Source organism: Rhamphochromis longiceps, linkage group LG17 (genome assembly GCF_057381845.1).
Source record: "Rhamphochromis longiceps isolate RC_006_pf linkage group LG17, R_longiceps_female_GT1.1, whole genome shotgun sequence".
NCBI classification, from domain to species: Eukaryota; Metazoa; Chordata; class Actinopteri; order Cichliformes; family Cichlidae; genus Rhamphochromis; species Rhamphochromis longiceps.
In genome coordinates this window covers 33,264,798-33,277,540 of record NC_140573.1, presented here as the reverse complement: position 1 = coordinate 33,277,540, position 12,743 = coordinate 33,264,798, and the positions used below count along the sequence as shown (strand labels likewise).

The following is a 12,743-nucleotide window of genomic DNA, read 5'->3' as shown; positions in this document are numbered from 1 at the left end:
AAATAATCAGATTGTTAAAATCAGCCTCATGAGTTTCAGAAATTGGATTTTCTTAACCTTGGAGTACAGAAAACTCACCTTAGCCGATGAGTTTTGGATGCAATTTCAGTTCCAAGGCAACATACTTTGCAGCAAAGCTGAAAGTAATGATAAAAGCCTTGATTTCTTTTGTCACCCTTGAGTTTGAGGGTGGTGTAGGAGAAAGGAAAGACAGAAAGGAGCAGGTTAGAAAAGGGGAGGAGTTGAAAGAGGAGGGGGAAAAGGATGGGGTGGGGGCAGCCGCATGGGCGGGAGGGAGGGGAGGTATGATAGTGAGAGGGGTTGAGACAGTAGCAGAGTGAGCCAGAGGCAGGGAGGAGGCAGCGAAGGAGCAGCTCTCCTCCTGAGCCTCCATCCCAGAGAAGACAGAGAGGGAGAAGACAGAGAGAAGTCGACAGTCCCGCCTCACCGGCGCGTCTCCTGCAGCTCCTGAAGTTAAAACCGAGACATCCGTTGTGAGGTACGTTGCCTCTCACTGCCTCCTTTTGTGCATCACCTCCTTTCATCTTTATCAAAACTGTGAGCCAGCAGCAGCAGTCAGGCGCTGGTGATGTTAAGTAGTGTGTGTGTGTGTGTGTGTGCAGAGATCCTGCCAAGTACAAGGCTTTTTCAGCAGCAGGTTGCTCTCTCTCTCTTTATATGTGTCTATGTGTGTGCCTGTGTGTGAGTGAGACTACATGGAGCACAATGGGGTGTGATTTATTATAATGTCAGAGGCGAGTCTGCTGAGATGTAGTTTCTCTTGACATTTGAACACTGATAACACTCCCTTCAATCAGAGTCCTTCTCGGCACACTGTGACCTATTGTCACAAAGGACACCGACAAGAGTTGGTTAGTTTAGAAACTTGACTCTGATGGTGCGTCTGCTTTCATCTTTTCTTCTTTCTACTGGCACACAACTGAGCAAAAACTGGGGGGAAAGGCTTGTTGGCTCTATTTCTTGTGAAGCTTGCTTTAAATGCTATTCTTTTGATAGGCGTTAATCTTTATTGGTTTAAAAGAGTCACGCTGATCATTTTTCACACTTAATTAATATAATGCCATGTTTGATTTGTGCTAAAAAGTAACAACAAAATTCAAAGTGCAAAAAAAAACCCCCAAAGTGGCAAAACTACATCGTATCTAATGAACCCATCTTTGCTGTAACTCTTTCCCTGACCTAACTCTCTCTTCATTAGTGCCATTAAGGGTGGTCTAATGTTATCAGACACATTGGCTGTATTGATCTGCTGACCCGTTCCCAGTGGAGCAATAGCCCAGACGAGCTCCCAGTCTTAATCTTTTACTGTGCTTTTTATGCAGCGGATACCAGAGGAGAGGGGAGAGTTATTGAGTGCAATAGCGCAGGGATTGTCTTTGTGCAGATGTTATGATGTCATAGTAGCTGGACCTTGTCCTTCCTGGCTGTACAGGAGAACATGTTTTCACATTAATGAACAAAAGGGAACAAAAAAGAAGTCAAACAACAAAAAAAGAGGGGTGGGTGGTAGTTTGAAGATTCATCATGGACCACACAGCCTGTGACATGAGCCTGTGTTTTTGACATTGTGATATGGCAGAAATTGTGCTAAAGGGCTTAATGTGGGATGATGTCATTTATTTTCGGCTGCAAAATGCTGATGCTATTTCACAGCCAGAAGGTGGATTATGCTTTAAAATAGAGCCCCAGTTGATTATTTGTGTGTGTACATTTCTTTTTTCCCAACAAAGCATTCCTGGCTTTAGCAAATAATTCTGTAATCATCATAATTTACCCAGCCTCGCAGTAGCAAATAAGAGCTATTCCCCAAGCTTTGTGCTGCTTTGCTCCAGCTTGCTGTATAATTTAGCGGCTTAGAATCCCTATTTTGTTAGAAGAAGTACCTCATTATTAATTTTCAATGAGCATCATAATGTTCTCTGCGTCATGTCAGCTCAGTTTTAAAATAACACTTTTGTCCTCTATGAGAAGATAGAGTGTGCATTGCATAATACCTGTTGATAAGCCTTAAATAGGAGCGTTTCCCACTAAATAAATAAAATTTTAATTTGCTCATGTTTATAACTTGGTAATTTCTTTCTGACTTAATCTATTAATCTTTTGGTCTAAACAGTGGGAAATAAAATATTGAAAAATGGGCATTAAAGTTTCCACAACCCAAGGTGATAACTCGGTTTGTGTTGACTGTTAAAACTCAAAGACGCTGAGCTTAAAAGGCTTATCAACTTTCACGATTGATTTTCTTATCGATTGCTGTCAGCTCCATCTATCCACGCTCTTGCAAGTGTAGTCCTACAGTAGATGCATGTATTCATGTGCCCGTGGGCAGCATCTGCATATGTGTGGACGTGCTTGTGGATGGCAAAGAAAGTATATGGAGATCAATGCAAGCAGCTGTTCTCTCTACACTTCAAACGCTGCTCTGTTGTTGGCGCCGCAACGCTCCGGCAGGCCTCGCGCAAGGGGATCAAAGGCTAATGAGAAAGCCATCGCACAAACGCACCCGGCAGACCCATGAATATTGATACCGCTCAGGAGGGAGAGAGAGGGAGGCAGGGTATCTTCCCTTGCTCAACAGCATCCAGAAAAGTGTTTTTTTTTTTAAAAGAAAAAAACAAAAAAAACAAGAAGAGGGTGGGGGAGCGAGTGGGGGGTCCAAATGTACATCGGAAATGCTTTGGGGTTTAAACCATGCTAGAATAGGTGGACGACTGCTGAAGAGGTTGACGACAAACCTCCCCTAGAATGGGTAAAACGCTCGTGTTGCTAAAGCCGTCAATACTTTAACTTGAATTTCAATGAGCAGAACATTAAACTCCTACAACAACTCCCACGATAGAAACAACCAAATCTAAGAACTGCTAATATATCACCAGAAAAATCAGTGATGTTATATATATTTAAAACTCAAGCGAGATATATAATCTAAAACCGAATCCAAAAAGTCTCCTTTGCCTTTCTTTACTTGAGATAACATGAAAAATCCATCTCTAAGTAGCTGGAGTGGTGGACCAAAGCATTCTGCCTGTGCAAAGCTGTTGCTTCAACACATGCCACTGTGTTGTGCAGTGTACCACTGCCTGCAGGTGACATGTTCCCTCCATGTTTCTTACTGCAGGGTGGTTATTTGTCTAGCAGCACCTCCTGAGTGTCATTCCTTTGTTTCTCCTGCTGATCGATGGCTACATGGCATTTTAAAATTAGGTCCTTCTCCAGCATTCTCCTTCTGAACATCTTCCCCCGCCCCCTCTCTGGCTAAGTTTATAAAAAATAAATAACTAAAACAAGCCAAAGGTGACATTTAGGATTTTCGCCATCCACTAAATCCAGGTGAAGGTAAAGAACACAATGAAATGTTTTTCTTGCCGGTATGTCACTTCAGACCATTCCTGCTGTCAGCAGGCGGGCAAATAGACACTGGAAGGAGGACAAGTAAAGAGGCAGGCAGGCAGGCAGTCAGGCAGGGAGCGGGAGAGTGATGTAGCAGGAAGGCCGTCTACAGTATGTGGGCGACTGTGCTTCCATCTTGACTTGGGGTCGTAAATCAACTCTCCCCTCCGGGGCCTATCTCCCATTCTCAGACCTTCACAACAGCTTGTTCTCCAGCCTGTGACGGGAAGGGCTGTTGTCACAGCAGCTATCGATCGTGTGGGATGAGTTTGTCGGACCGGGGGATTTCACCCATCTGAGCGTGGTCACTGAAGTGTTCTGTCTTGTCTCTGTCTGTCTGTGGGCTACATGTTCTGTCGAATGCCAAGTCATTACGAGCTCCTGTCAGCTGAATCTCGCACAGTTTTGGTCCAAAATGTGAGCTGCAAAGTAAAAAGAAGGACTACAGATGTTTTGGGTGATAAAATTAGAATGCTTTATAGACTGGACCTTTTAAAGATATTTTCCTCAGTCTGTTAAAACTTCAATAGACTGCTAGGGGCAAACTATTTGATCTGCTTTCAGACTCAAATAGCCCCAAACTTATATACAATAAAAAATAGTTTAAAGCAAGAACAAGTAGTGTTAAGAGTTCTAATTTAACCACTAAAATGGTTTGCAGCCTTCCAGATATACCTATTGCTTTCAGCAGATTGCATAAGAAACATTTGCTATGATGTTATGTCAAAAACATTAATGTATTATGCACAATGGTTTTGTATGGAGCAGACTTTTGTGTAATAACATGATGATGTAATGTCCGTGTGATGTCCACTCCAACAAGAGAACAGAATAAGAAATGCCGATGAAAAGTCAGATATGCGAAGGACAGTTATTCCCATTATCTGAACTGCTAATGGTGGCTAAAACGGCTGGAAAGCAACTCTTATCACCACCAGCAGCAGCAAGCCTCGATAGAAATCATGTTAGGCTGCAAAGAAAACCAACAAACAAACAAACAAGCAAAGCAAGAGTAGATTTGCAGCACTGGAGACAGTGCTTGGAGTGAAGGAATAAATAAATAGGAAAATTACATTGGCATTAGATAGCATACATTAATGGCAATAAGTGGACAGAAATCAGATAAAAAAAAGTAAAAAAGCTTTGCTGTTTATTTCTTTTTTAACTTCTTTATTTGTTTTTAGTGTTTACCCATTTATGTGTATTTAATATTACAGAAGGCTAATGTGACGTGTAACAATAAGTTAGAATAACATTATATTTTTAAAAATTATTGCCCGCTTAGGGTGAGGGCTTACAAAAATAATTGAGTTACTGTTTATGATTGCCACGTCACAGCTGTCTGCCAAACTGTTTACTGGTCAATTTCAGATCATCTGTTAACTGTTTATTTAACTTAGGGTCACTGGAGCCAATCCCAGCTGTAATAGGGAAGGAGGCAGGGTACGCCTTGGACAGAGCGCCAGTCCATCACAAGGCCAACAGAGGCAGAAGGAGCAAACACTCTCACATACACACCTACCGACCACTGAATCACCAGTTAACCTAACAAGCGTTTCATTGCTGTAGGAGGACACAAAGGCCCGAGCTGCAAGCCAACAGTACTAACCACACCACCACCCCAAGCTCACTACAAATCCAGCTACACAAACACTTTCTGGTTAAAGATTATTGATTGAATTTGTAGATACATTTTGCACATTCGGGTTGCAGTTAGTCAATTAGCATTCCTTAGCATATAGTACACACTGGAAATTAGCAGTAGCTAGCCTGAATGTTTTCAGGCACCTCTAAAACTTATAAACGTTACGTCTTCATATGAGGTTCATATCTTAGGAAAGCTTTACTATGTGCAATACCACGCCTAGTACCAGTACTTATGTAAAAGGTATGTGGCAAAAACTGCTTTTAGACATTTTGACCATTGATGTTAGTGGTTAAGGGAGATTTTATAGAGAGAAGAACCTTCCTCTGCTGCTAATTTACATATTTAAGAGGTTTAATGGTGGTCCTTGATAGTCTTAGCACTTTAACACTTAACATGTACTTTACTAATCATCTTGTTTTTTTTTTTTGATTGCTTTCATGCATTTTGCAGATATTTTTGATATTGTTTGGTTTTACCAGTACCTCTATGTTTAATCTTATCCTTTAGTCTGCTGTCTGATTGTTATGTCTGGGCAAAGCAATTCTGCTTTTAACCCCACCAGTTTTTAAAAAAGGGGTTTTTTTTGCCTGTCCCATTTGGTTCTTTAGCCGTCAGAATTGTTGTCTGAAGGCCAACAAGGATACCCAATGGATTTACTTTACCAAGTGGATCATCACGGCCTTGCCGTATTGGTCCATTCGATCGACCTTTGTTGTTATTATTTATTTTATTTTATTTTCAGTTGTTACAGACGGGACAGACATGACTAGGGGAAAGGAAAGGGAGAAAGAAAGATGAAGGAAAAGAAAAACAGAGGGGAAGAGGGACAGTGAGAAAGGGCACTTAAAAAGAGAAAGAGAAAGAAAAAAAACCTCCTGGATCACCTGTTGAGAGAAAAAGAAGAGAAAACAAGCAAAAAAAAAGAGAGCAACATAATAAACACAACACCATCACATTAATCTAGCTAAGTGTAGCAGCAGTAAATGCTAAATATTGAATGTTGTGGTGCAGCACGCAGGACCGACAGCACACAATGTGCTTTGAGGTAGCAGCCAAGAAAGGTGTAGTTTATGTCTATGGACAGTGAACACCCGTGTGCACACCTGTGTGGATCAGCGCGCTTGTATTCAAAAGTTTTCCCCATGTAACGGTCTGCTAGAGGGTGTAGGGAGCCATAGCCCTGTGCCCCAGGGCATGAAGCAGGCATGGAGGAGATCCAGGCCCCAGACATCCAGAGGCCCCAGAGTGCGAGAGCCCAAGGAGGCCCACCGGAGGGGCATCCGTGCCACCCTCCTGGGAAGAGCTGAGGAGAGCCCCAGACGAGGGGTCACCCAGCAGCCACGGAGCAGAAGCCAGAGGGGGTTGCACTGGCCGGCTCTGCCGGCAGCCAGCTATAACCTCACCAATTTAAGAAGCTCTGGATATTTTCAGTCAACGATTGGCAAACAAGCTACAATGACAGCGTTTTATGTATGTATTTAATATTTATTTATTTCTCCATTTTCCTCCCAAAGCAATAATTTAGATTTAATGTATTACTATTTTTTGTTGTTTTAAATATTCAAATTAAAGAAAAAAAATTATTAAAATGCTATTTAAAACAACGATTTTTTTAAATTGATACTCAAATGAAATGGGTATCCCGAAATCTTTGGGCTGGGACTATTTTTCAGGCATCTGGTCAAGATTTCAGGAAATAATTTCAAGACTGTATTGGACAAACAATTGGCATCATGTTGTTTAATGACCTTTAGAGGTGCTATTAAACAGCTTTTGTTACTACAAGATAAAAAATGTTGCTGCCTACTGTGTTAGACTTTATACTAAACTCAGCTAAGCTAAACAGTTTCATGCTATAGCCTGATATTTTTAGGATAAATTCAACAAAACTCATTTAAAAAACATTTTTTAACTGTTAATATACCTTTTAATGTTAAAGTTTTAATCTTCGTTTATTGCTCAATTTTAAGATCTCTGAGGAGTTTACATTCATCCTAGCTTTAAGTTTTAATGTACTTTGTTAATTCATTTTGTGTGGATAATGTAAAACCTGGTGAAAAAAAAAGAACATACACAACACGTTTCAATTGTCAGGAATTATTCATCAGCACATTATCAAAAATTATTACTGGTTTTTGGTCTTAAAACTATGTAAATACAACCTTAGATGTACTACAAAATAGGTATCTGAAATAGTATCTGAAAAATTAAGTTCACTCTTACCTTAGGAAGCTAAGTATCAGCCAGGTGCCACTAATCAATCTTCAACAACATCATCACTGTGTGAGCAGCTCTATAAAAGCAGAAGATCTGAGAGCATTCAGGTCTGTGTAACACAACACCACGGAGGTAAAGACATCAGCAATGTATCTGCAAGAAGCAACCAATATTGGAAGGGTTAAAAGACCATTTCCAAACAATTTTAAGTCTCCAAAGTAAATTATTAAAGATTCAAATGTGACGCCATCTAGCCAACAGCTAAAGCTTGGTCTGAATTGGCTCATACAACAAGACAGCAATAAATCTACAAGAGAATCGCTGAAAAAGTAAATAATCAAGGTGCTGCAATGACCCAGTCAAGGTCCAGAGAGCCGTGCATTAATGATAGCCCGCTAACCTCAGTGAACTGAAGCAACAAAAGTCCTGCCCAGTGATGTGAGAGGGTTATACAGAACACAAAATACTGTTAGACTACTGTTAGTATACATTCTCATCCCAACGTGTAACAAACTGACGAATGTGACAAATCGTCAGTATGCTACGTGTTCGGAGGCATGAGAGCTATAAATGTGTTTTATGTGTGACATGAAAATCAACCTAACAAAGTACGTTTAAAATTGTTCACTTTCAGATCTTGAATCGCTTTGGAAAACACTATTTGATAGAGTTAAGGTTAGGGTTAGGGCTGGAGCCTCTGCTCTAGGTGTGTCTTAATGCCACGAGTGGCTTTCTATTGGTTTCAATTGATAACCCAGAGCTTTCATAAGGGCGTAGAAGGGTACTTTTTGCCTTACTATGAGACACCTAGGGGCGTGACAAATTGTTGGTATGTTAAGCACTGGGAATGATAGTGCTCTGTAGTATAAGTTATTGCTGCTAAAGGTGATTCTACCAGCTTTTGAATCATAGGATATACCTAATATTTCCTAAACGGCTTCTGAATTTTCCCTAAGTTTTTGGTAAATAAATATTGACATTGTGTACTATATCATTTTGTATTTACTGAATATAAAACCTGGTGAGAACTGGATGAGTTTTATTATGTCTTGATATGGCCTTAGAATTGAAAGAAAGTGTTTTTGTGAGTTTTTTATGACAGTTAAGTTTCATCAAATGTTCCTTGGTGATGGTTCCTACTGATGTGTAGCTTACATAAGAGATAACCATCGGCTTTGCTAAACTAAAACTTGATACTTAAAACAAGGATACCATAAAAACTCTCTACATTAAATCTGTTTCTAAACTATATAATAATGAAAACACCAACAAAATTAATGAATATGCAAATGTCAAAAGAAAGAACGCACTTACAGCATGTTTGTAGAAGCAAACCTATTAATTATTCACTAAGACAACTATTTGTAGTAAAAAGCCCCTGTGGATTCACTGTTTACTCTGCTACAGTGCATATGTTAATGCATATCAGATGATGTTCAGGCGCCAATGAATGTTATGTTGAGACAGTGTGTATCAAAGTGAACCCGATGCAGAGGGGTGAAACTGTGAATAATTCTCATTATGTGCAGATTCTGTGATCCATTTGACCTGTAAAGCAAGTAAACAAAGCTCATGATGCTCTAAGAAAGCCTTAAAACAAAATGACATGGTGATGCAACACCCTGACTTCATTGATTCTGTGCTGTGGCTACATCTTTATTTTCTTGGTATGTCCCCTGCTGGAGTTCGTACATGGTGAGAATGACATTATGTTTCAATGAGTGCTGTGGTGAAAAATTTCAAAGTTCAATCAAATGCAAATTCAATTTATGAACAGTGCTCCTAAAAAATAACATTGTATACCAACGGATCTCCGATAGTATTCTCACCAAAGTCAAACTACTTTAAAACCAAGTAGTTAAAATATTCACCAGCGCTCTTTTCACTCTTTGAAAGCCAATTAGGTGAAGGTTTCATGGAAATCGGGGACAGCATTTGATCTCCTGATGTCATTTTGAATTCAAGAGGGAATAAATTACACAAATTCCAAAATTAAAAAGCCCATTCCTCCACCTCTCCCTGTCAGATCTCCTGTCACTTATCCAGATAAAATCTACAATTAGGTGATTTTTTTTTTCCACACTTTGGTTATTTGACAGAAGCTTGCACCAATTTAAATGCGTATTTGATTTATGGTAGCAGATGCTAAAGCGTAATCAAAAGTGCAATTTAAAATGAGTTTTAAGTGTCTGAAGAAAAGCACATCAACACAACAGTCCCTACATTACAGAAAAATGAATTCAATCTCGATGGCCATGGACGAGTCATGTAAATGACAACGCACTTAAACTGATAATAGAAGTAATATTGCGCCACCATGTCACCAGTGCTTCCATATTCTTTGTCCTCGGGCAGTTTCAGAGTGTTTCTTCATCTTGTTTCCTCCCCCTCCGAGCCTAGTTTGTGAAACACCACCGTCGCTGCACACAAGAGCACACCCACTCAACCTCCAGCCTGCTGAGAGCACTTGAAAGCAATTTTCTTTTAATCAAGTTCACTATAAAAGCCCCTCTGATGCCAACCTGAGCAACACTACCATTTTGGGTTTTTTTCCCAGCTCCATCCATTGATTTCTTTATGAGCAATATGAAATGCTGTTTACCTCAGAAAGAGAATTTGCAGAGTTTATTGCTCTTTCTGGACAGATGCAAATGGTGTTGCGCTGTTGGATGGTTTCAAATTTGAAATAGTTTTAAAGGTCTGCAGCACTTATTTTCATCACCTTTTCTGAAAATGTCTATAAGCGCAGAATAAATTTGAGTCTACTGAAATTTACTGAAGCCTAAAAATATTCTGTGGAAAAGATTTTCCATAAATAAACCAGCAAATGTTTGACTCTGTTAATTAAAGAGATACTGAAAGAACTGCAACTGTATCCATTTTATTGCTGTATGTGGTCGGGTTGGCCTAAAAATAACTGTTTAAAAAACAGATAACAGGCCTAAAACAGAGGTTTACAGAGGAGATCACTCTTGGAATTTCTTGGTGGAATCATTAAAGATGTAAACACTTTAAATGTGCTATAATTGTGGAATTTTATGAGTTAATGTGTTTTTAAAGGGGATCTATCATACTTTTCTTTATTATCTGTCACATATACACCGGTTCAGTGGTGGATGCTCCCATTAAACAGGGCAAATGTTTTAAATTATGAAATCACCGCATGCACTAGTAGTCCATTTGAGCCAAAAGCTGATCTTAATGTTCAAGTTTATAGATGTTTTTTACCTGTGGATATCAAAGATCCAACATAGCTGATTTAAATGGCTAAATGAACTCCTCGACATGTCTTGAAGATCTCCAGAGTCCTGGTAACGAACTAATCATCTGATTCAGGTGTGTTGACCCAGGGTGATATCTAAAACCTGCAGGACACTGGGCGTTGAGGCCTGGTGTTCCCCACCCCTGCCTTATATGGTCATCTCAGGCACGTAGCTTTCACTGCCCCACCCACCTGCTGTTCAAACCAGTCAGACAATTAGAAGAAATTTGGTTAAATGAGGGGGAGGCCACAAAGGGAAAGGAGCCAAAGCAGCCTTGTTCAGGAACTGTGCCAAGGCACAGTTAAAAAATTTGGAACTACCCTCCATGTAAGTCCACTCTAGTAGAGTTCAAGAATAAAAAATATGGAGTTGAAAAAGTGCCCAACAGATCAATCTTAATAAAAGAGAAAATCCTAATCCTGGAAAAGCTTTTTAAACACTCTCAGATGATTTATAATGTGAAATTACTCCAAAATTGCATTTATAGTAATTGTAATTCTACTAAATGTGATTATGCTTGATATTTTTTTTTTTTTTTTTTTTGCGCACACTCAGTTTGAACTCTTCTTAAGCACTTTCAGCACTTGTGCCTCCTCTTGATGTCCTCGGAGGAAATAAGTTTCTGCTGTATTAAATTAGTAAAGAACATATTGTAGAACCACTTAACAGTCACTGACCTTGAAAGCGAAGTGCATATGAATGTTTCCCTGCTGCATTGGTAATTCAGGCGCCGTTTCAACAAGAGCACCTTGTTTGACACATTGCAGATGTGTGTCCAAGTGCTTCAGCGTGGCATCAAATGACAAGTGACAAGCAAGCAAGGAAACATCAGTAATTATTCATGCATTTTCTAGGACCTGCAAGTAAGGTGATCTGTTGATTTTGTTAACAGAACACGGCAAAAATGTTGCAAATGTGGCCTTTCAGACTTTGACTTTTAATCTTTAATGTGCGCCTTCATCGGAGAACTAAAGAAGAAACTGTCAAAATGTAGCAGAATGTGGCAGTATTTTTTATTTTTTTTCAGGCCACATGACTATTGTAAACCCAGAAGTCCCTCTTTTGGCATTACTTGGTCTTCACCAATTTCTGTGAAAAATATTGTTGTTTAAGCTAAAGCCATTATACTTATTTTCTTACATACTGTACATATGTGGGGTACTGATGGATGCTCATTTGGTCAGCAGATAGATAGATAGATCGATCTTCTGCATAGATGATCATGTCAGACACCCAGTGCACCAAGATAAGATAAAGAAGGATTATTTTGCACTGTGAGTAATACAAAACTAGTTTCCCAAGAAACTAAATATAGAGTGTACATGCAGGTTAATCTTTTGTGTTTTCTTGCTGTAAATAATGCACACCAGGTTTAGTGGAGCTGTTCAATGCAAACGGCTACCTGCTTCAACCAAAATGCAAACCAAGATAGGATGATTTGATTCTTTGTTGTCATAAAAACACTCTTTAGAGCTGCTTTTGTTAAAATGTTACACTATTTGAATTTGTGCAATTTGCCATTCTTTGCCAGAAGATGTTTATGTGTAGTTCATATTTTAGTTCAAAGCATATAATCACCTCATTAGCCAAGATGAACTGCATACACTGTATAGGCGCAGAAGAAACGTAGCAAAAGCCTAACTCACTGTCTACCTAAAGATTTCCTGTCATGTTTGCTTAAACTCTGAAGACTGTTTCCTAAAAATTATTAAACAGAAACACCAGCCTTGCAAAGATTTCAACCTCCGGGCTAAAAGCTTCTACCCAAAAAAAAATAATAATTTAGTTTGACGAAAATGAGAATAGTGTGTGCTTGGTGTTGAATTTTCTTGCAATTTTTTTTGCAGGTCAAGCGTACACGATGTACTAAGAGAGTTTGTGACTGAACCTGAAAAGACTGATCGTCCTGAACACACAGGTGAGTCTCACTGTTCTTGCTGTCTCCTAATAACAAGGATCCTTGAAATGATGGATGGTAGTACGAAGTTAACATCAGACATTGTGAAGTGTGAGCAATGCCTGGATGATAAGTCAAGTAATCCCTCAGAATATTTATAGTGTTTTATACCAGAAGGGATCTGACATTTTTATTACATTGATTCACCTCCATGTAATCTACTGGAACAGAAACATGATTAAAATTTAAAAATCAATCATGCATTTGCCATTTACAGACGTCTGCATGGCGTCAGGGCAAAAACACA

General features: G+C 39.4%; 1 long non-coding RNA gene across 1 annotated transcript in view; it reads left to right on the top strand.

The window, feature by feature from the left end:
- The first annotated feature begins 355 nt into the window (after positions 1–355).
- Positions 356–12,743, top strand: part of LOC146650015 (uncharacterized) — a 56,190-nt gene continuing 43,802 nt past the window's right edge. The window contains exons 1-2 of the long non-coding RNA XR_014908326.1: positions 356–499; positions 12,387–12,457. This is a non-coding gene — a long non-coding RNA (uncharacterized LOC146650015). The remainder of the gene's footprint in view (positions 500–12,386; positions 12,458–12,743) is intronic.